This window comes from Podarcis gaigeae, assembly GCF_964106915.1.
Source record: "Podarcis gaigeae genome assembly, chromosome: 2".
NCBI lineage: Eukaryota > Metazoa > Chordata > Lepidosauria > Squamata > Lacertidae > Podarcis > Podarcis gaigeae.
Window position 1 is genome coordinate 87,307,025 of NC_139679.1, and position 20,521 is coordinate 87,327,545.

The window sequence follows — 20,521 nt, forward strand, 5'->3', positions numbered from 1 at the left end:
GTACAAAGCAAAAAAACCAAAAAACCCCAAAAACACCACCCTGATAATAAAGTTCCAGTTCTTGGTACCGGTCTAATTGCATTCCAAGGAGCCTCAGCAGCCTGACTTACTGTAGATACAGTTCAGAGTGAGCCTTTTCACCAGTCTAGTTGATTCACAGCTGGCTCCCTCATCTTTCCTCCAGAGGAGACTGGGGAGGGCAATGATAGTGATTCACTTCCCCAGCCTCCTGGAAGTTCCAGCTGCTGGTGCAGGTCTCATGGTACAGGTAAGCTAATATGGGTGCAGGTGACCCCTAAGAGGTAATGTGACTGCAAACCATTTAAGGTTTTAAAGATCTTTGAATTGAGCCTGGAAATATGCTAGCAACCAGTGGCAACCGGTGGAGTATCAGTGTGACATCGCAGGATTGCCTGGTGCCAACTAACAGCAGCCACCAGTTTGCAATGCATGGTTTTCTGTAGATATGCCAACATATTACGTCCATACAAAATATGCAGTTTTGTGCATTTGCAAAAGTGAGTCACTGTGCATTTTAAGATTGCACATGCAGAAAGAATGAAACAACAACAACACCATGTATTTTGATAGGTGTGCACAGCTGAGAACTGTTTTACTGTATTCGGAGAAGTGTGAAAGCCAGTAGACACAAATCCCATTCACAAACTTGTCAGGGACGGGTGGGTAGATAAGGCCATTTTGTCTAGGAATTTCTGAGGATCAAATTTCTAAAGAATCACCAGAAGGAAGCTGAATAAATGTAAGTAGAATGGAAAAAGGGGTGGCAACAGATAGTTAAACAAACCCACTGAAAGGAGGCAAAAGTTTCTAACTGATTATTAGACAATACACCATTATTTTGATGTGCAGTATGTACAATGCATTTTAATTACTTGTTGTCTTCGGGGATCAGCCAGTAGTGCACGATGTTATTCCACTGTTTTAGTGTAGCAATGAAGATGGAAACAATGTGCAGAAAAACCAGAACCTCATCTTATTCCAGATGCTCAGCTTGAGTCAGAAAATGGCAATTTGAAAATCTAAGGCATCAATGTGCTCTCTTTGTGGGGGAGGGCCATGCCTCAATGGCAGAGCATCTGCTTTGCATGCAGAGGATCCCAAATTCAATCCCCAGCATCTCCAGGTAGGGCTAGGAGAGAACCCTGCCTGAAACAGCCGCTGCCAGTAGTGCCAGATTTAGGGCTGTGCAGGCAGTTCCCCTTCACACAGCACCAAGCGAAGGGGACACATAATAATAATAATAATAACAACAACAACAACAACAATACCTATATTTATATGGGTACCTACTGAGAAGATCCATCAAAAGCAATGGCACCTAAAGGAAAATAAGAACTATTTAGAGGGTAGGCACCAAGTTTTGTCCTTGCTCTGGGCACCATATTACCAGAGTCCATCCCTGCCTGCCAATCAGTGCAAACAATGCTGAGCTAGATGGATCAGTGGTCTGCCTTGGGGTCAGGCATCCTGATATGTTCCAGTCGTTCCTAAGTATCTTGGTACTGTGGTTGAAATGCATGCACAACCTAGCAAGGCAGCCCATGTAGCTATGCTTTCCTAAGTTAAACTGTGTTATAAAGAGGGTAAACTCAGTATTCCTTGGTGGGCTACTTTTATAGTGTCCCTTTGTCCCTACTGTCACCTTTGCGAATATATAGATCAAAGTGCTGACATTATATATGGTCAAAGTGATGACATGTGGCATGTAGAGGTACCTCAGCTAGGTGCTGCTAAGCATGGCTTAGGCCTCTCCTCTTATCCCATTATTGAACGTAAGCCCTTTGGTATGTCTCTAACTTTGATCTCCTTTCAGCGAAAATGAAAGGCTATTAAGAGGGAAGAGACCACAGGAGCACAGTGCTAGCACTAATCCATGCACTGTCAGGTTGACGGAACAGCGTCCAAAAAGCTATACTTGCAATGGGAAAGGGGCTTATTTGTTCTTTGAATAATTAGGCCAAACACCCCAAAACAGAGGCCCATTAATATGTCCAACAATCCAGAGTTTAGATAGACTGGCAGGTTGTGAAATGCACATTGAAAAAGCTCATTTGTGCGCTAAAGTGCACCACATATCTATAGCAAGGAAGAGCTATATACTTTAACTGCAGGACATGGCAATTTTCTTTAAGTAAATGCAAGGTATTGCTTTCATCATGCCAAGGAATGGTGCAATATTAGTATCAATCAAAATACTGTTATCCCAGAATCCTCCATTGTGATGCCAGTAATACTCCAGCAGATTAAAAAGGAGACAACAAAAACACACAAGAAGGTGAGGAGATAATTATTTCAGTACCGATTTGCACCTGAAGCAACTGCTGTTTGAATTAGCTGTGACTTTTAGGTGGAATAATTCTATCGCTGTGAGAAAAGAAAAATAACAGTGTTGTAATGCATTGGAATTAAATATCCCCCTTTAAAAGAAAAATTAGCACAAACAACATACCACTTCATAATAGAATACTGGTTGACATTTTTAAAGGAACCTGGAATGGCTAGCAGAGGAATACTATACTTGTCTACTCAGAAGAAATGTCAATGACACTTATTATCAGGTAACTCAGAAAACGGTTGGAATGTAAAAGAGCCGTTATGTTTTTATCCTTCTTCCCATTGTGGTGCTCCCTTTATTCTGTAAAGTTTCCAGGGTCCCGGTGACTTCCCTCATCTTCCCTTTCTGGTTTGTTACAAAAATTGTTATCTTCTGCATGTTAATATTCATAAAATGTCATTACATTATCTTCCTCCATGTTTTAATTAAATAAAATTGTAGGTGTTTATTCAAAACCTGCCAACGAGTCCAATTCTTTATGTTGTTTTTGTAAATAAATTGTAAAAGATTCCCATTCATTTTTAAAGTCTCTATTGTCCTTTTCATGCAATTTTTCTGTTAACTTTGCTAATTCTGCATAGTTCATCAATTTTTCTTGCCATTGTTCTCTAAAAGAGCTTTTTGGAAACCCTTGGGCAAATCTGAAATTTACCACAGGTTTAATATCTCACGTATGTACAAATTTGGATCTGACTGATCAAAAGAAGAAATAAATGAGATGTGGTCATTATTGTCATTATTGTTTCATTACATATGCCTGTGTACACATTGTACCTTTAAAGCACATTTGAAGCACATTCTTTCCTTCAATGAATTCTAGGCACTGTAGTTTACCCCTCACAGAGTTACAGTTCACAGCAGCCCTTAAGAAACTACAGCACCCAGAATTCTTTGAGGGAAAGAATGTGCTTTGAATGCATTTTAAAGGTACAGTGTGTACACAGCCTATGTGGAGATATATGTTTCAGGACAGCCCAGTTTGCAATCTCAAAAATGTATGTAAAAATCATTACAGTGGTACCTCGGGTTAAGTACTAAATTCGTTCTGGAGGTCCGTTCTTAACCTGAAACTGTTCTTAACCTGAAGCACCACTTTAGCTAATGGGGCCTCCCGCTGCCGCCGCACTGCCGGAGCACGATTTCTGTTCTCATCCTAAAGCAAAGTTCTTAACCTGAGGTACTATTTTTGAGTTAGCGGAGTCTGTAACCTGAAGTGTATGTAACCCAAGGTACCACTGTATATAGTTTAACATTTGACATTTGACTCATAAATATTAATTTATTTATGGCATTTACATACCCTATCCTTTAGCCTAAAAGGGTCTCAGAGTGGTTTACAAAAATCAGTACTGATCTTAGGAAAATACAGTAGATATACTATATGCAAATATTGGTGATGGTGCTCACTATATGTGGGGATGTGACAAAATTTAAAGATTGGGGTGAGAGGGAGCAGCTGCACGTTATGCTGATCACCAGGGCCTACCGAATACATTTTAGCATCTGAGGCAAACCACAAAATGGCACCTCCATCCCCACCAGAGAAGAAGGTGTGGGCAAAAATCTACACCAGGAACAAGGGAACAAAGATTTACATCGAGATCTGCTGACTCTGTGGATCCTGCTGCCTGAGTTGCTCGCCTCACTTTGCCTTGTGCATGGGCCAGCTGTGCCGATCACAATTCTGTTAAAGTCAATGCTTTTTTGATTCAGACATTTTTAAATGTTACAAGCCCTCTTCAGGCATTCTGTTTGAATGTGCAATGGGGGGATGCATGAGGTCAGCCCAACCCGTCAATGGCACTATGTGTTCCAGAAACACTCCCCAGCTGATGCTTAGTCAATGTTATCCGAAAGGGGGCTGCCTTATTTGTGCGCCGGGTTTCTGACACAGCAGCAGAAAACTCGGATATTATTCTCACAAAACCTAGCCATTGTGCTGTGAAACGGAGTATAGCATTAAACTTTGTCACCAACATTTTTGGCTTAATTGTACCTGAATTTCATTCCGTATAATTTGTGCTGTGATATCTTGCATCAGTTTTGCACATGTCCAACCTCTGTTACATACACATGTTCATCGTATTTGGACACATCTAAGGAAGCACATGATTCCTTTCCTTTGAGAATGGCATTATGTTATTAAAATTAAAGTGTCCAGGGTATGAGATCCAATGCCAACATATGCTTAAAAAATTAAAGATAATGTCTTCCTTGTGACTACCAGAAAAAAACCCAGGCTTTTGACTCCGAGAATAATTACCATGAGACCCGAACAGCTTAATTCACTAGGTAATTACATGCTTATTTTTTTTTTTGTTCTAGAAAAGGTAAAGAGGTAACATTTAATTTACAAGGTACTGGATAATCCTCTAATTACTCAGTAATTTCCATGTCATCACACAATAAAAGCAAGGTCTATTCCATGGCCCAGATATGACATGATGAGAATCTAACTTCCATCAAACGTTGTCATAAAATTAACCAAGGGGGTGGATTTTATCTTCTTCATACTGACATGGAGTTCTAGGGAAAGAGGTTTTCGAAGGCTGAAATTGTGTGACCGTAGTTGGTCATCTGCTTGCCAAAGGATAATGATTAAAGACGTGAGCTCAATGTGTCAGAAAAATGAGAAACCAGAAAAAATAGATACAGCAATCTCATTAAGAAATGTGTTTATTGAATTACATTTTCAAGTCATGTCAACTGCAGTTCTGGATGGACAGTATAAGAAAGTGCTAAGGGAACAGATATTAGGTATTGGTAGCCAAAACCAAGTGGCGGAGGTTCTCAAACTATTATCCATGAGCTGCATTCACCTCTGCCCTCTGTATGTAGTTTCTAGAGAGATTTTTAAAAAACTTTTGCTGACTTAAGGGAGTGTTTCCTTACAGAAACTGTGGCATCAATAAGAAACTGGATGAAATTTCTGTAAACTGCTGCAAAGATACAGAAATTGAATCTGAATAAAATTTAGTTCCTTGAGTAACCCTCAATTCCTATGATGTGGGCTTTGAAATTTTTTACTTGACTCACTTGATTGCTTGCTGCATATATTTGTCAAACCTTGGGCTAGAACAATAAAATGTGTTGTTGTTGTTTTTAGAATAGATATCTCTTATCACTTCCAAACTTATATGGGGATTTCATAATCTCCAGATATCTGAGATTGGCAATAATGAGTGTTGCTATTTCCATCTGAAGAAGTGTGCATGCACATGAAAGCTTATACCCAGAACAAACTTAGTTGGTCTCTAAGGTGCTACTGGACAATTGTTTATTTATTTATTTAGGCTATTTCCATCTTTCTTCAAATATGCTGGGCCTGAGCCTCCTGTTTTCCTCATTTTTCCTTTCCTAGCTTGCATCCTGAATATTTCAACAAGAGGGCAGATTATTTTTTTAAGGTCTGTAGAGCTCCTTACCATTCCACACTGGTGTACAAAGGGGGCGGAGTTCACTGCCCTGGGCACCATTTGGGGAAAGGGTGCCATCATGGCTGCCCCCCGGATGCGCTCCGCACCCTCCCGGGACGCATGCCACACGCTGAGCAACCCTGCGCCGCTCACCACGCCCCCACAGACAACGTACCATGCCCCTGTGCTGCTCGCCATGCCCCAGCCCCCCCGTTCTCTGCTCCAGGGGCCGCAGCATGTTGCTCCGCCACTGCCATTCCATTGTATATAGTACTGATAAAATAAGCCGTGCATTCCTTCAGCAAGCTGTAGACAATCACTCAAATTGCCTTTGACATCATAGCTCATCTTAGGTGTAGTTTGGACACATTACTAACCCACGAGGCAAGGTCTCAGAATGCCCATGGTCATGTCAGCTACTAAGGTTCACCATTCCAATAATAATAAAACACACAGTATTAAATATGTGATGGTTGTTTCTAGATGGAGTTCTAAGCCATGGTCACTTCGCAAGACCCTGTCCTGCTCCCAAGACTGTTCTTTAGCCTGACTTTTCAAGTTAGGCAGCTTGAGTAACCATATCTCTTTTCCCTACCTATTTTCCCTTCCATGCATAGTGTGTTAAATACACATATGCACACACTAGGCCTGATTTGCATTCAGTTTTGCAACTGTTGAAAAACACCTTCCGTTTTCAGCAGTGGTTGATACTTATTGTAGAACATTCACAGCGCCGCTGAAGACAATCATGGCTGGAGAAGCTCCTTGGAGAAAAGAGGGGCAGAAGGGTGAAAAGGGAGGGGGGAATCTTCCCTCAATGACCTTGTTTCTAAAGTAAGGCCATCCAACTCTCATCCTCCCAAATTCGCAGAAATATCCCTTACTCTGAGATGCCCCTCTCCACAGATCATTCTTTATATATGCATGGTATTTACAAAACAGTAATTCAGTGAATGTTGCTTACAAATAATTAAGATTTTAGGAAGCTAGCAAAAAATCCTCACATTTATGGAAGAATGGTGCACCCCTTCTATCTGGGATGGTCATCCTCTTTGACTGATTGTGCAGCTTCAGGAGGGATGCACATGGAGGGGTGAGGGAGGGACACCCACCAGCCAGATTAGCTGAATGAACCCTGGAAACCAATGCAGTGACAAATGTCACAGCCAGATCACCCTCCCCTGCCAATAAGGTTGACAGGTATCATACATCAGCACCCATTTGCAGGGTACCTTTTGTTGCTCACAGCATTGGAACATTGAAGGGCTCACACACGATCATGTTTTGAACAAATGGATGCAGTACAATGGATGGAATCAGGTAGATTCTATGGCATCCCAGTTCAAGAGAGATTGTGTATTTGTGGGAAACCTGTCTCGAAGGATTTGGCACATATCCTTGAATGTATATCCTTGATTATACACAGACACCAAAGATCATTCCTTAGATCCTTTTCTAAAGAACATGAAATTTTGGTATGCTAAATATAAATTAGCTTTTCTGCTACAAGAAACACTAAAAAGAAGCTGGGTGTTTTGCTATAGTGGGCCTTTGCAGGAAAGGCTGCCAGGTGTTGGAAAAAGCAAGTAGACACAATTGCTGTAAATTGGAGATTTGAAAGCATGAGAAATGCACCTCAATATAAGTTTAGAATGTTTTGCACTAGGTAAGTAATGTGTGTTATTTTAAGAAAATGTTTTGATATGGTTTATCCCATAACAAATATGTTTTAACATTATTTATCCTAATCACTAATTTTACTAATGAAATTACTATTAAATTTTAAATAGCAAGCAGTGATTTTTCCATGTAAGTCTATCTGGTTTAAATTTTGTCATCTCACTGTGCAGCTATGATCTAAGAGCTAATGCAATAAAGTTATTCTGCTCTATTTAGCAGTAAATTGGAAGAAGTGTCGTTTTGACTCAGAGAGACCACCTACAACATAGTCTGAGACCTTCCTTGCATAGCCTCTGTGATCAAGTTTTAGTCTACCTGAAAATACTGATCCTCATTCAAAGTATATTAAACTTTACAGTCTCAATGAATTTAACAGGAATATTAATAAGAAAAGGAATGTAATCGTTTAGACCTTAGCCTTTGCAATATGTGATTTCTGCAACTTCAGTTGGGGTACCTGCCAATCATGAGTCTTGGGTGGACTCCCAATTTATGGCTTTAATACCGCAGAGGCTCCTTGCATTATTTATCTTTTTGTCAATTTTCACAATTAATTATGAATGCTGTAATCAAGGCCTTACCCATATTATGTATTTTCCAATAGCACAGGTCATTGGTCACTTCCCTAGGGTGTTGTGTCATCCGAGCCACCATAAATATTCTTGACAAGGTTCTCCTTTTGTTCCAGTGGGGCAAGTTAATTAACAGGGAAAATGATGAAACTTCATGATGCTCCCTAGAGAGATTTCATTGTTTTGCAGTGTTATAACATCATCACCATCATCATCATTGAAGAACATTAAATGAACCCAATAGCATCAGACTAAGGATTTTATCTAGCCTGGCATCTTTTCTTTTCAACAGAGGTCTACCAGCTTCTAGAATGGCAATGATGCAAATGACCAACCCAATTACAATGTGTGATACAACTGCAGAAGAATTTTATTAAACACATTTTCATCATTTAAATAAGAGTTACTTTTTGGAAATATATGCAAGGTCAGGCCTTCTGTTTGTGCCCAGCTTTTGAGACATTTGCATTGTTTTTGGAATCCAACAATAAACAGTATAGTTGCAAAACCTCTGTTTCTCAGACTTCACTGACATGCCAGATGAAAATATGTTGGAGATTTGACCTTTTTTTGTGTGTGGAGAAAATTTAGACGATTACCTCCTTCTCCTCCAACTCCTCTTCCTTCCCCCAGGTGATGCTTTTATATGTCCAAATATAAGGTTAAATCCAAACTAAGATCGATCAGTGAGGACAGTGGTATCAGTCACTTCTGTTTGCCTGCAAATCACCTGCATTTTGTGCCCAACAACATGATCTGCTTATGAGGCATACGAAGGAGTCAGAACTGGCAAAGGAAGGAGTCTCTTTATAACCTCTGCCCCACATATTCAACTCAGCTTGAATGATCATCAGTCCCTATTTGGCTGCTCTGTTTCTCTGTTAATAGGTCTTTTAATAGTTCACAATAGAAGTCTCTCCACACATTCAAAATGCACTCGCTTTGCACTTAATTTCAAATGATAGGTGTGATAGCACATTTTGTATTAACTCCAAGTAATGTATAAGGGTCAATTCCAAGCTCTGTTACAGCTCAATTTCCATTTACATCACCCCCCTCCCATTGTTAAAACCAGGTTTGTTTGTTTTTGAAAAATGGAAGCATGGAGAAACATCTGGAAGCATTATGTCTGGATCTGTGTTTCCCCCCCCCAAAAAAAACACTGTGTCCTTTTTCCTGCTTTTGTTCTGGTTTTTTTCCAAGCTACTGTACTTCCAGTAATAAGACAGTAGCAACTAATGCAAACAATAACAAATGTGAGGCTTCATATCTCCTTGGTGCTTTAAATTGATCTCAGGCTGTACTAGTTATTTAAACTCATACAGGTTGCCAAGAAATTTACCAGAGAGCCACCTAACCAGAGAATGGCAGAGATGGGAGGGATAAAAAGCCAGGATCATGCTGTGGTTAGAGTGCTGGACCTGAGAGGTTCAAATGCCCACTCACCTTGGTCTAGTCACATTTTCTCAGCCTAACCAACCTCACCATGTTGCTGGGAAGCTATAATGAAGAGGGAGAGTACTATGTATACCATCTTGAGCTCCTTTGGAGTTTGATTTTTCTCCCAGATTTGTTTCTGAGCTATAGATATAAGGAGGCAAAGATTTCTAGCCCATCCTGGTTTCATCACAACCTCTGTTTTCTCCATTCTGCCACCGGAGGCATAGTTGTTGAAGATGCATTGCACAGCCTTCTCCACCTAGGTGCCCAGGCTTTGGAATCAGGGAGGTACAATTGGCTCTTTTCCTAATGGCCTCCAAACATATATGTTGGCTGTCTCTTCAATCTTGGCTCCAAAATTATAAATTAGGTTGTGCTACTTTCTTGTCATGTTAGTTTTGTTGTTTTTAGACTATGGGGATGCGGGTGGCACTGTGGGTTAAACCACAGATCCTAGGACTTGCCAATCAGAATGGCGGTGGTTCGAATCCCCACGACGGGGTGAGCTCCTGTTGCTCGGTGCCTGCTCCTGCCAACCTAGCAGTTCGAAAGCACGTCAAAGTGCAAGTAGATAAATAGGTACCCTCCGGCGGGAAGAAAAACGGCGTTACCATATGCTGCTCTGGTTCACCAGAAGCGGCTTAGTCATGCTGGCCACATGACCCGGAAGCTGTACGCCGGCTCCCTCGGCCAATAAAGCGAGATGAGCGCCACAACCCCAGAGTCGGTCACGACTGGACCTAATGGTCAGGGGTCCCTTTATCTTTACCTTTTAGGCTTGTTTTAATTATACCATTGTTAGCCACCCTGAAACTCTCTATATGACTTGAAACGGTTGTATTTAAATGTTTTAATAAACAAGTAATAAATAGATGTCAGAGCAAATCCATATGCTGCCAAGTAAAGCAAAGTAAGTTTGGCATCATCACTTTGACCTGTGGACCAATTTCCTCCCCAGCTCCATTCATAGTAGTCAGATCTAAGCACCAATAAAATCCATCCACCGAGTCATCAACAAGAAATTTTACTAAGTGTGCTTCTGTGCCTTTTGACAGCCTGACTGCACTACTTCCTGAGAACAGAAAGTTGGCTTAGCTTTCTTGAGCTCAGGCTGCAATCCTCCAAGAATGTACCTAACTTTGAAATAATCAGCCAATACTGTTTTGTTTTGGGTTGGTTTTTTTAAGCAAGCTCAGTTTGGCTCTTTTGGAAACTTTCATAGGATCAGAATCAAAATGACACTACCCCAGCCAATTAAGCCAGTTAAGAAGGCAATATCATGCTGTGTGTTATTAACCAATCATGCAGCATTTCCCAGCACAATTCAAAGAATTGGTGCTGACCTTTAAAGCCCTAAACAGCCTCAGTCCAGTATACCTGAAGGAGCGTCTCCACCCCCATTGTCCAGCCTGGACACTGAGGTCCAGTGCTGAGGGCCTTCTGGCAGTTCCCTTGCTGTGAGAAGCCAAGTTACAGGGAACCAGGCAGTGGGCCTTCTTGATAGTGGCACCCGCCCTGTGGAACGCCCTCCCACTAGATGTCAAAGAGAAGAAAAACCTCCAGACATCTGAAGGCAGCCCTGTTTAGGGAAGTTTTCAATGTTTAACAAACCACTGTATTTTAATACTTTGTTGGAAGCAGCCCAGAGTGGCTGCGGAAACCTAGCCAGATGGGCGGGGTATAAATGATGAATTATTATTATTATTATTATTATTATTATTATTACCCACGCATCAAACATCCCATACTTCACTCTTTCACACACACTTACCTTTTCATTTGGCTTAACTGCCAATGAATAAAGATGGCATAATATTGGTCCCCAGAGCAGCAAGACACAGCAAAGTATGAAAGCTGGTGCTGTCCTTAGTGCTGAAACTGGAAACTGCTCAGCAAGCTTCAGCTATGCCGTTTTAGGAGTACTCAGTGAATAGGACAGAATTATAATATTCATGGTTTTCCTGCTTTACTACAACAAGCGTGGTTTTTATGAGATATTTTCTTAATGTCTGAGGCATGAATCACATCACATGTTTTGCAGGTTCCACTCCCCCTCTGGGTTCTTTTTATTCCCAGATGTCCAACGGGACTTTGGTTTAGACACTGGAAAGGGAAATGCAACTTGTATCTTCTTTAATATGGTCCAGATGGGATCATAAATCAGGCAAAGCCTCCTTTTTTGTTCCATGTGGGTGAATGTCTGCAGCACCTGTGTAGCTGCTTGGCAGCTCTGCTGTTCCATTGATTTTATCTCATTTCTCACATCTCACTGCATACAGGGCCCCTGTAGGTACCCTACAGGCATACACCTCATGGCGGTCAGCTAGTCTGTGCCTGAACCTGCAAATGAATTGGGTGATTGTACACTTCCCAATGCATTAACAGCAACAGCAGCCGAAAGGGGCCCACATATCGACCACATATGCATGAAGAATTTCTGATCAGAATGGGAGAAGAAGCCTGCCTGCTTAGCCAAGTGTGAGGCTGAGCAGACAAGGCCAGTCAATGCAAAGTTTCATTTAAAATAATAATAATAATAACCAGCCCAAACGTCAGGGCCCCTTAGATGAAAAAAATGCAGTAATGCGCTCCTTGTCGATAAATCCGACACCTGGCTCAAAAGAAACTTAAATATTTCAGCACTTTCAGGATCGACCCACAGTGAGCCTGAAATTCCAGGCTTTGCTTTGAAAACTCCACTCCAGCTATGTCAAAGCTTAATGAGAAATGCCATAGATTGGCTCCTCAGGAGCAGTATTAGCTTCGGCAGCCACCAGATTAATTTTACAGCATTGCTCAGGGGAGGAAGAAAAATGAAACCAACACAACTGGATACTAGTATGGAGCTCAGAAGGCAGGGCAAAAATATATATGGGGCCTTCTTGCTGTGTTTCTCAACATTAAAACTATCAAGGACAGTTCTGGACATGCATATATACTAAGCTTGAACTTGGCATAAACACTTACTTGACAGTCAGGGCAATTCATACTTTATAGCCCACACATGGAGGCCATAAGGGAAATTGATTCCACATAGTGGCGTTCATGTTGTATGTGGTAAGCTTTATGAGGATCTTGCCTCACACACTGGATAATATTAGGCTGCATATTCTTGCCTAACTTTGTACATCTCATCCCCTGCGGAAAACCAGTTTCAAACTATCATGACCTGGCCTCGTCCAATTTATCTTGGATGGGGAGGAATCAAGCCAATCCTCAGTGTGTTACACCAATGCTTTCTTTTGGGCTCAAGCTAGGCCATAACATTCTAGAACAGCATTGCCTTGATCAGCAATGCCTGGCAGGAATAGCAAGTAATAAGAACATCTGACCAAGGGCCCATCTAGTCCAACATACTGCTTCCAGCGGTGGTGAGCCAGGTTGGACTGCCTGGAACCCTGGGATGCCACTGCCAATCAGTCTTTATCATAATGAACTGGATGCATCAATGTTCTGATGTAGTGTAGGGCGGCCTTGTGCTATATGGCTCTTTTGAGTAGCTAGGTCAGGGAAATTTTGACGTCATTGGGAGATGAAGGTCACTGATTTCCAAGAAGGGTGGAAACATCAGGCTTTTGCCTTCCTTTCTAGAATCTCCTGGAGAAGAGGTGGAGGAAACCCAACCTTCAAAGCTCCACCCATCTTGCACTTCTTCCTTCCTTCCTTCCTTCCTTCCTTCCTTCCTTCAGCTCCTAGCACCTAGAGTGCTGCCTTTTCTATCCAGCTGCTTCTGCCTTTCCTTACTGAGTCCTAGTATTCAGCATGTTCTGGGACTGTGAGCTATGCTACAATAGAGAGGTGAGGTCAGTGGTGGAGCAAGCCAATTGGGCACCTGGGGCGGTGTGTGTGCCCTGCGTGTGGGGGTGGGGCCTCTAAGGGGCCTCTAAGGGGTCTGCTTGCCTCCTCTACAGCTCTACAGCTGAGGGGGAGGAGGTGGGCAGACCATTTGGGGAGAGACATGTGGATTGGGTGCTCTGCAGACCCCGCGGTGTGTCGCCCGGCATTTTGTCAACCCCCTCCCAGTGGTGACACCCAGGGTGGCCTGCCCCCCCACCTTCCTCCGCTACTGGGTGAGGTTGCCTTGGAACACATGAGCTGCACAAGTCAGTAGCTGCATTTCCAAACCAGCAGGAACATAGATATCATGAGTCAGGTTCAGAAGGGCGCTCATTATTGTTGGTAAAGCTCCAGTCAAAATAAAATAAATAGCCCTGACAGTGTTAGAAAAGCCAGGATTCTCTAAACTGCACCAAACTGTCAGCCAAAATTACTGTCAGTTCCCTGTCTCAGCCTTACCTTAGCTTTCAGATAAAATCGGCACTAAGGAGATGGCAGTGGAAGCATGAATGCAAAGGGGGGGGGGTGAGAAAAGGCAAACTTGGAGAGAATCTCTTCCCTTTGGGTGCTGGAGTATTCCAACATCAAACCTTCTGTCCTCATTAAGAAGCGCTGTGTGTGCAGTTGTGACATCTTTATTCACACACCCCAAGACTTCAAAGCCTTCAGGAGATTTCCTTGGTGGATTTAACATAAAAAAAATATCAGGAGATGAAACGGAGCAAAAGGCAGCCCAGTGCATTCTTGCTCTAATTAGAACTTGGGTGAAAGGAAAACAGAATCAGGCAGGAACCAATGACATGAGCATTTGCTCAGGCATATCATGCAAAAAACAAACAAAAACAAAAAAACCTGTAACATGTGAATATCCACAATCTCTCATCCTATTTCCCCCCACCCTTGTGCATACATAAATTTAAAATATGTTGTACAGATCATGCATCTCACAGTATGGATTTTTTATTTTATTTTAAAATGAATGCATATATCAAGCAAACCTTATGGATGTAAGACCACCAAAGGTGAAATACATGCTAATATTATGCATTAAGCATTTTCTAAAATGAAGAAAATCTATAAGAAAGGAGCAAAAGAGAGAAAGATCAAACAACGCATTCCTGAAACAACACAGGAATGAAATTTGGTAACAGAAAATAGTACTGGATAAACTATTTGTGGTGAATCATTTATTTACATGAATTTAACCTCTTTTTGCTGCTTGTTTTTCATCCAAAGTTCACAATGTATGTGTGTTTAAGCAGTGCTTATTCATTAGTTTAAATCATTTCTGAGTTAATTTATGTAAATGCACTTGGTCTGTAGCTTTTTCATTGCATGAAATTGCATTTGAATTAAGTGCATTTGAAATGTGCAGTTCGAGGAGCCTTGATTGGATGCACAGGTCACACTGTATGCCCTCAACTTCTGATCAGGTAATAAAGATTACTCACTGCTTACTTTAGTGCAACCCCACTGAGGTCAGTGGGAATACATTAATGCTCATGGCTAGGACGCTGGTTGCTATTCCAGGCAGATCACAGTGAGACTGAAAAAACAGACGTCTTAGGAGACTATTACATCTCAATGGCCATCAGTGGTGATAGCAAACACAAAAGAATGCAGTGATGAGGCACAGAATGTGCTCTTTACTTTAATATAGTATTATTGAGGTTTTTGAACAGAACATTATTACCAAAGATAGCTCTCTATTCCTCTTGTTCCTTTACAGAGTACCTGATTGCCAGCTTCCAGTGAACCTTCGCCCCAGCTCCTGGTAATCTTTACCAGCAGAACCACTTTTGTGGTTCAAAACATTTCCATTCTCCTTGCCATGAGTTCCTTCTGCCCTGGGATAGACTTTGAGGTCAGCATTTGGTCTTAGGCCAAAGAGACAAATCAACAAGGCCACTTTGGGTTCAAGTGCAGACAGCGATAACAACATACCATAAATTTCTCTCTACAACACGCAGATTTTTTCTCCTAAAAAGTAAGGGGAAATGTCTGTGCGTGTTATTGAGCGAATGTGTGGTCCCTGGAGCTGACTCGCCGGAGTGCAGGGGCAAAAATAGGCAAAAATCAGGCAAAAATAAGATCAGGCGGTCGGGTGGAGGGAAGGCAGAAGCTGCTGCTTTCCTGCATTCTGCCTCAGGGTCTTACTGCCCACCCGCTTCTGTTGCTGCGTTTGCTCAAACCCAACAAAGAGCAGGGAATCCCCTGCCCTCCTGGCAAGCAGAGGGTTAAGGAAAGGATCAAGTCCTTCCTTCTAATTCTTTCCTAGTCACACTGCGTGCAGGCTCCAGCCCACCACCTCCTCCTCTCAGTGCTCTAGGTGCTCTAGGGACTCGCAGGCAGCCGAAAAACATGCAGGTGGGGGAGAGAGAGAGAGAGGGCTGGCTTGGGGGGGGGGGACTTTTGCCTTCCTTTCCTCCCCCCCACCCCGTTAAACTCCTCCCCTGCATTCTTAGCCAGCTGCTTCTCCGCACACCCCTCTTGTGCTTCTTGTCCCTTCTGTGTTTTTCCTTCCCTCCCCATTTAAAACGTGGTGACAAAGCACAGATCCACATGGATCCTCAGGATTTTTGCATTGGGTCACCCCAAATTCACCATCAGATCACATTACATGTCCATGGCTACAGTCTGTACCAAAAAAATCACGCACCCACTGTTGCCTGGGGCTGCAATGGTGCAAAAACGTGGTTACAAAGCATGGATCCACAGGATCTTTGCACTGGGTCACCCCAAATTCACCATCAGATAATATAGCATGTCCATGGCTACAGCCTGCACCAAAAAAATCACGCACCCACTGTGGCCTAGGGCCACAATGGTGCAAAAACATGGTTACAAAGCACGGATCCACATGGATCCTCAGGATTTTTGCATTGGGTCACCCCAAATTCACCATCAGATCACATAGCATGTCCATGGCTACATCTTGCACCAAAAAAATCACGCACCCACTGTTGCCTAGGGTCACAGTGGTGCAAAAACGTGGTTACAAAGCACGGGTCCACATGGATCCTCAGGATTTTTGCATTGGGTCACCCCAAATTCACCATCAGATCACATAGCATGTTCATGGCTACATCTTGCACCAAAAAAATCACGCACCCACTGTTGCCTAGGGTCACAGTGGTACAAAAACGTGGTTACAAAGCACGGATCCACATGGATCCTCAGGATTTTTGCATTGGGCTACTCCAAACTCACTGTCAGATCACCTGTCTGTGGCCACAGCATGAACCACAAAAATCATACATCCACTGTTTCATTTAGAATATTTTTTTTCTTGTTTTCCTCCTCTAAAAACTATGTGCGTGTTATGGTCTGGTGCGTGTTATAGAGCGAAAAATACGGTAATTAATGGTGGTAATTCACAAAACAAGAAAGGACCTACCAATAAGATCCTCATCTTTGTCTGGTCTGAGCTTCATTTATTGGCCCCCATTCTATGCATTACCATACATAGGCTGTGGTTTAGAACCATCACTGCCTCACCTGAACTGGATGAAAAAGGTGGGTTTCATTTGCATTTTTTTTTAAAAAAGAACACTTGCCTCATGGTTTATAGACCCAAGAGCCACTTGCAAAAGGTTCTCCAAATTGAAACACACTCAAATATAGTAACAGGAAGAGAAATTACCGTACATGGCATCCACACAGAACCAGGATTGTTCAAACTGCATTTCCTGTCCTCATCTCTGTTCTTCTCAGCTGTTGGACTAGGCAGTAGCTCCCAACAAGGGAGCTCTGGGTCAAAGGAGTAGAACTGAGAAGCTGGATCTCAGTCCACAATGGAAGCAGTTGGGAGTTGGTGCTAAATGATATGGGGGACTTAAACAGAACCAATAGAACTTGGTGAGAACTCATAGGACAATGGTCAGGGAGCTGAAAAACATCTCCCCACAAAGAAACAGCAACTCCTGGGGTGTCAAGAAGTTGTCTAATAGGAATGGAACCATTTTAACATGATATCTCCAGTGCCCAACCCAGAAGGAAAGTACAGTATTGGAGGCAGTGAATTTCAATAGTATTGGAGGCAGTGAATTTCAATTCATAAGTGGGGAGAGTGCTGTTGTTCCAGTCCTGCTTGCAGGCTTCTCATAGGCATCATTTGAGAACAAGATTCTGGACTAGATGGGCCATTGGCCTGATCCAGCAGGGCTTCTCTTACTCTTATGCTGATGGCATTGAAAGCCTGAGGAATAAACATGGTCGTATTCCCCCCCTCTCTTTCCAGACATACACGTAGGTAATTCATCTTTATTGAGAACCATGAACAGTTCAAAGAGTTTTAAAACTGGATTAGCCAACACTCTCTTTGATGGATTCCCGGATTTAATTCTTGGAACAAGTTCCCAGCAGAGTGTTCCATTATTGCCATGTTGTAATCTTCCTCCATAACATGTGAAATTGGCCGTTGTCAGAAAAAAAGTTAAGTGGTTCTTAAATTGTGATCTACCAGTGGACTCTGGTGCACTTTCAAGGGAACTCTCTGGAGGCTACCAGGAAAAGAAGGGAGAATGCTACCAAAATACAAGCAGCTTCTTAATATTTCCATTCCTTGCTGAATAAGCAAGCCACTTTAGATTCTGATTTATTACAACTGAAATGAACCCCCCCTACCTTTCTTTTCAGCAGCCTTCCCACCTCACCCTGCCATTCTGATCTTTCTTCTTCTATGGTCAAGTTGCACTCTTCCTGAAGGAGCAGGTTCACAATATGGCACAATATGCTGTCCCTGGAGGTTCAGGTAGCCACTGTGTCTGGAAGTGTATTTTCCCAATTGCAATTGGTATGACAGTTATGATCTTTCCTGGGATGGGAAAGCTTGGCCATAGTTCATGCACCGCTTACCTCAGGACTGGATTACTGCAATGTGCTGTATGCAGGGCTTCCTTTGCACATGATCTGGAAGCTGCAGTAAGTGTATAATGCTGCAGCACATTTGCTGACAGCAATGAGACCTTGTTAGCACATAACACCTGTGCTGAGGTTACCAGCACATGAATGACAGTGGTCAAGCTATCTTGGTGCAGAAACAGCTGTAGTTGACTTACCAGCCAAAGCTGGTAAAAAGCATTCCTCAACCACTGAGGTTACCTATGCCTCTAGTAACAAAGATTGCTCCAGGAGCACCACCAGACTATGAACCTGCTCTTTCAGGGGTAGCATAATCTCTTCCAAAGCAGGCAATTGACCAGTTCTCCAGACTTGGTAACTCCCCACCCACCCATAGTGCCACTGTCTTGCCAGGATTCAGAATCAGTTGTCATGTCTTCTCCCAAATAATTATTGCAACTGTAGTTTACCCCTTAAAGGTAAAGGTAAAGGTACCCCTGACTGTTAGGTCCAGTCGTGGCCGACTCTGGGGTTGTGGCGCTCATCTTGCTTTATTGGCCGAGGGAGCCGGCATGCAGCTTCCTGGTCATGTGGCCAGCATGACTAAGCCGCCTCTGGCGAACCAGAGCAGTGCACAGAAACACAGTTTACCTTCCTGCTGGAAGGTATTTCCACTGCTGCTACCTATTTATCTACTTGCACTGCATGCTTTTGAACTGCTAGGTTGGCAGGAGCAGGGACCGAGCAACAGGAGCTCATCCCGTTGTGGGGATTTGAACCACCGACCTTCTGATCGGTAAGTCCTAGGCTCTGTGGTTTAACCCACAGCACTACCTGCATCTCTAGTTTACCCCTTGTTGTTGTTGTTTAGTCATTTAGGCGTGTCCGACTCTTCGTGACCCCATGGACCAAAGCATGCCAGGCACTTCTGTCTTCCACTGCCTCCTGCAGTTTGGTCAAACTCATGCTGGTAGCTTCGAGAACACTATCCAACCATCTCGTCCTCTGTCGTCCCCTTCTCCTTGTGCCCTCCATCTTTCCCAACATCAGGGTCTTTTCCAGGGAGTTTACCCCTTACATAGCTTCAATTCCTAGTACCCTCAACAAACGACAGTTCCCAGGATTATTTCGGGGGGAGACACACACTCTAACTGCATGGCTAGCTCAGTGGATAGAGCATGAGACTCTTAATCTCAGGGCCGTAGGTTTAGCCTGAAGTTAGACAAAGGATTCCTGCATTGCAGGGGGTAGTACTAGATGACTCTTGTGGTCCGTTCCAACTCTACAATTCTATAATTCTATTAAATTCAAGATGTGGATGTGAATCCTGCATGATGGGTTTGGCTTGAGGAAGATGAAATGCTACTCTAAGGAAACCTGCCTCAAGGGATACCAAAAGCATGAAGTGGTTATTCCCCTTGCACAAAATAGGATTTAAATTCAAGAAATGGCATGGTTCTTCTTCAGGAGTGGATTCAACTTAATAATATAACCACTTGGCAGCTAATAGGAATTTAATTGGATTCACGTGTATGTCTACAACATAGCCTATGGCATCAAGCCAATACAAGAGTGTGTGTATTGATTTGATTATCCTGTATGTCCACACAGATTTAATATTTTCAGTTGTTTTTCCCTGATCAAATGAAGTGTTTTCCACTGATTAATTAATTTTAATTTGTTTTCACTTCAAGCACAAGATTTGTTTTTTATTGATAGTAAAGTATCCATACTTGTGATATGCTGCAATTAACTTGCTCTCCCTTGCCATTAAAACCTAAAGTGCTCCAGCTTCAATACAATAATTTATGCCCATTGACCCATTGACTTGAATCTTTCTTATTAAAATGTTGGTTTGACTTGGAAAACAAAAACAAAAAATGCTGTATTAGCTTCATATCCTAAGTTATATACCATTATTTGGTTTCTAATTAAGAAACCCCTTGCCATATGCTTGCTTTTGCTCCCTGCACAAAGCATTTTCAAGAAACATCAGCTCCTATAAAGATAAAAGAAAGTGAAGCTTCCCCAAATATATCCCCCAGAGTCTTACAGCTGTGAATAATTGGTTCCCTAAACTATGAATAATTGGTTCCTACTTATGGAGAACCATTTTGCTCCGTTGCACCCAAATGGAGATGTATTGCTTTGCAGCTCAGGACAATAGTTTGCAGCTAGTTTGGAAAATAGACTGTCCTTTCACTTCCCAGGAAAGCATATCAAGCTCTGACTGTATCATTAGTGCAACTTACAGCTGTATTTAGTGTAACAATTGAGTGTTATCAAAAATTGATCTGAGTGAACTTGGAACTCCTGCTATACATCAAGCTTAGTTGGGCCCACCAAACTTCTCACGCCCAGTCTGGTTGTGTCTTTTT

The 20,521-nt window shown here is 42.4% G+C and overlaps 1 long non-coding RNA gene across 1 annotated transcript in view; it reads right to left on the bottom strand.

Moving 5' to 3' along the window:
* The window catches only part of LOC310836497, a 273,260-nt gene that overhangs the window by 219,060 nt on the left and 33,679 nt on the right, over positions 1–20,521 (bottom strand). The window lies entirely within an intron of this gene.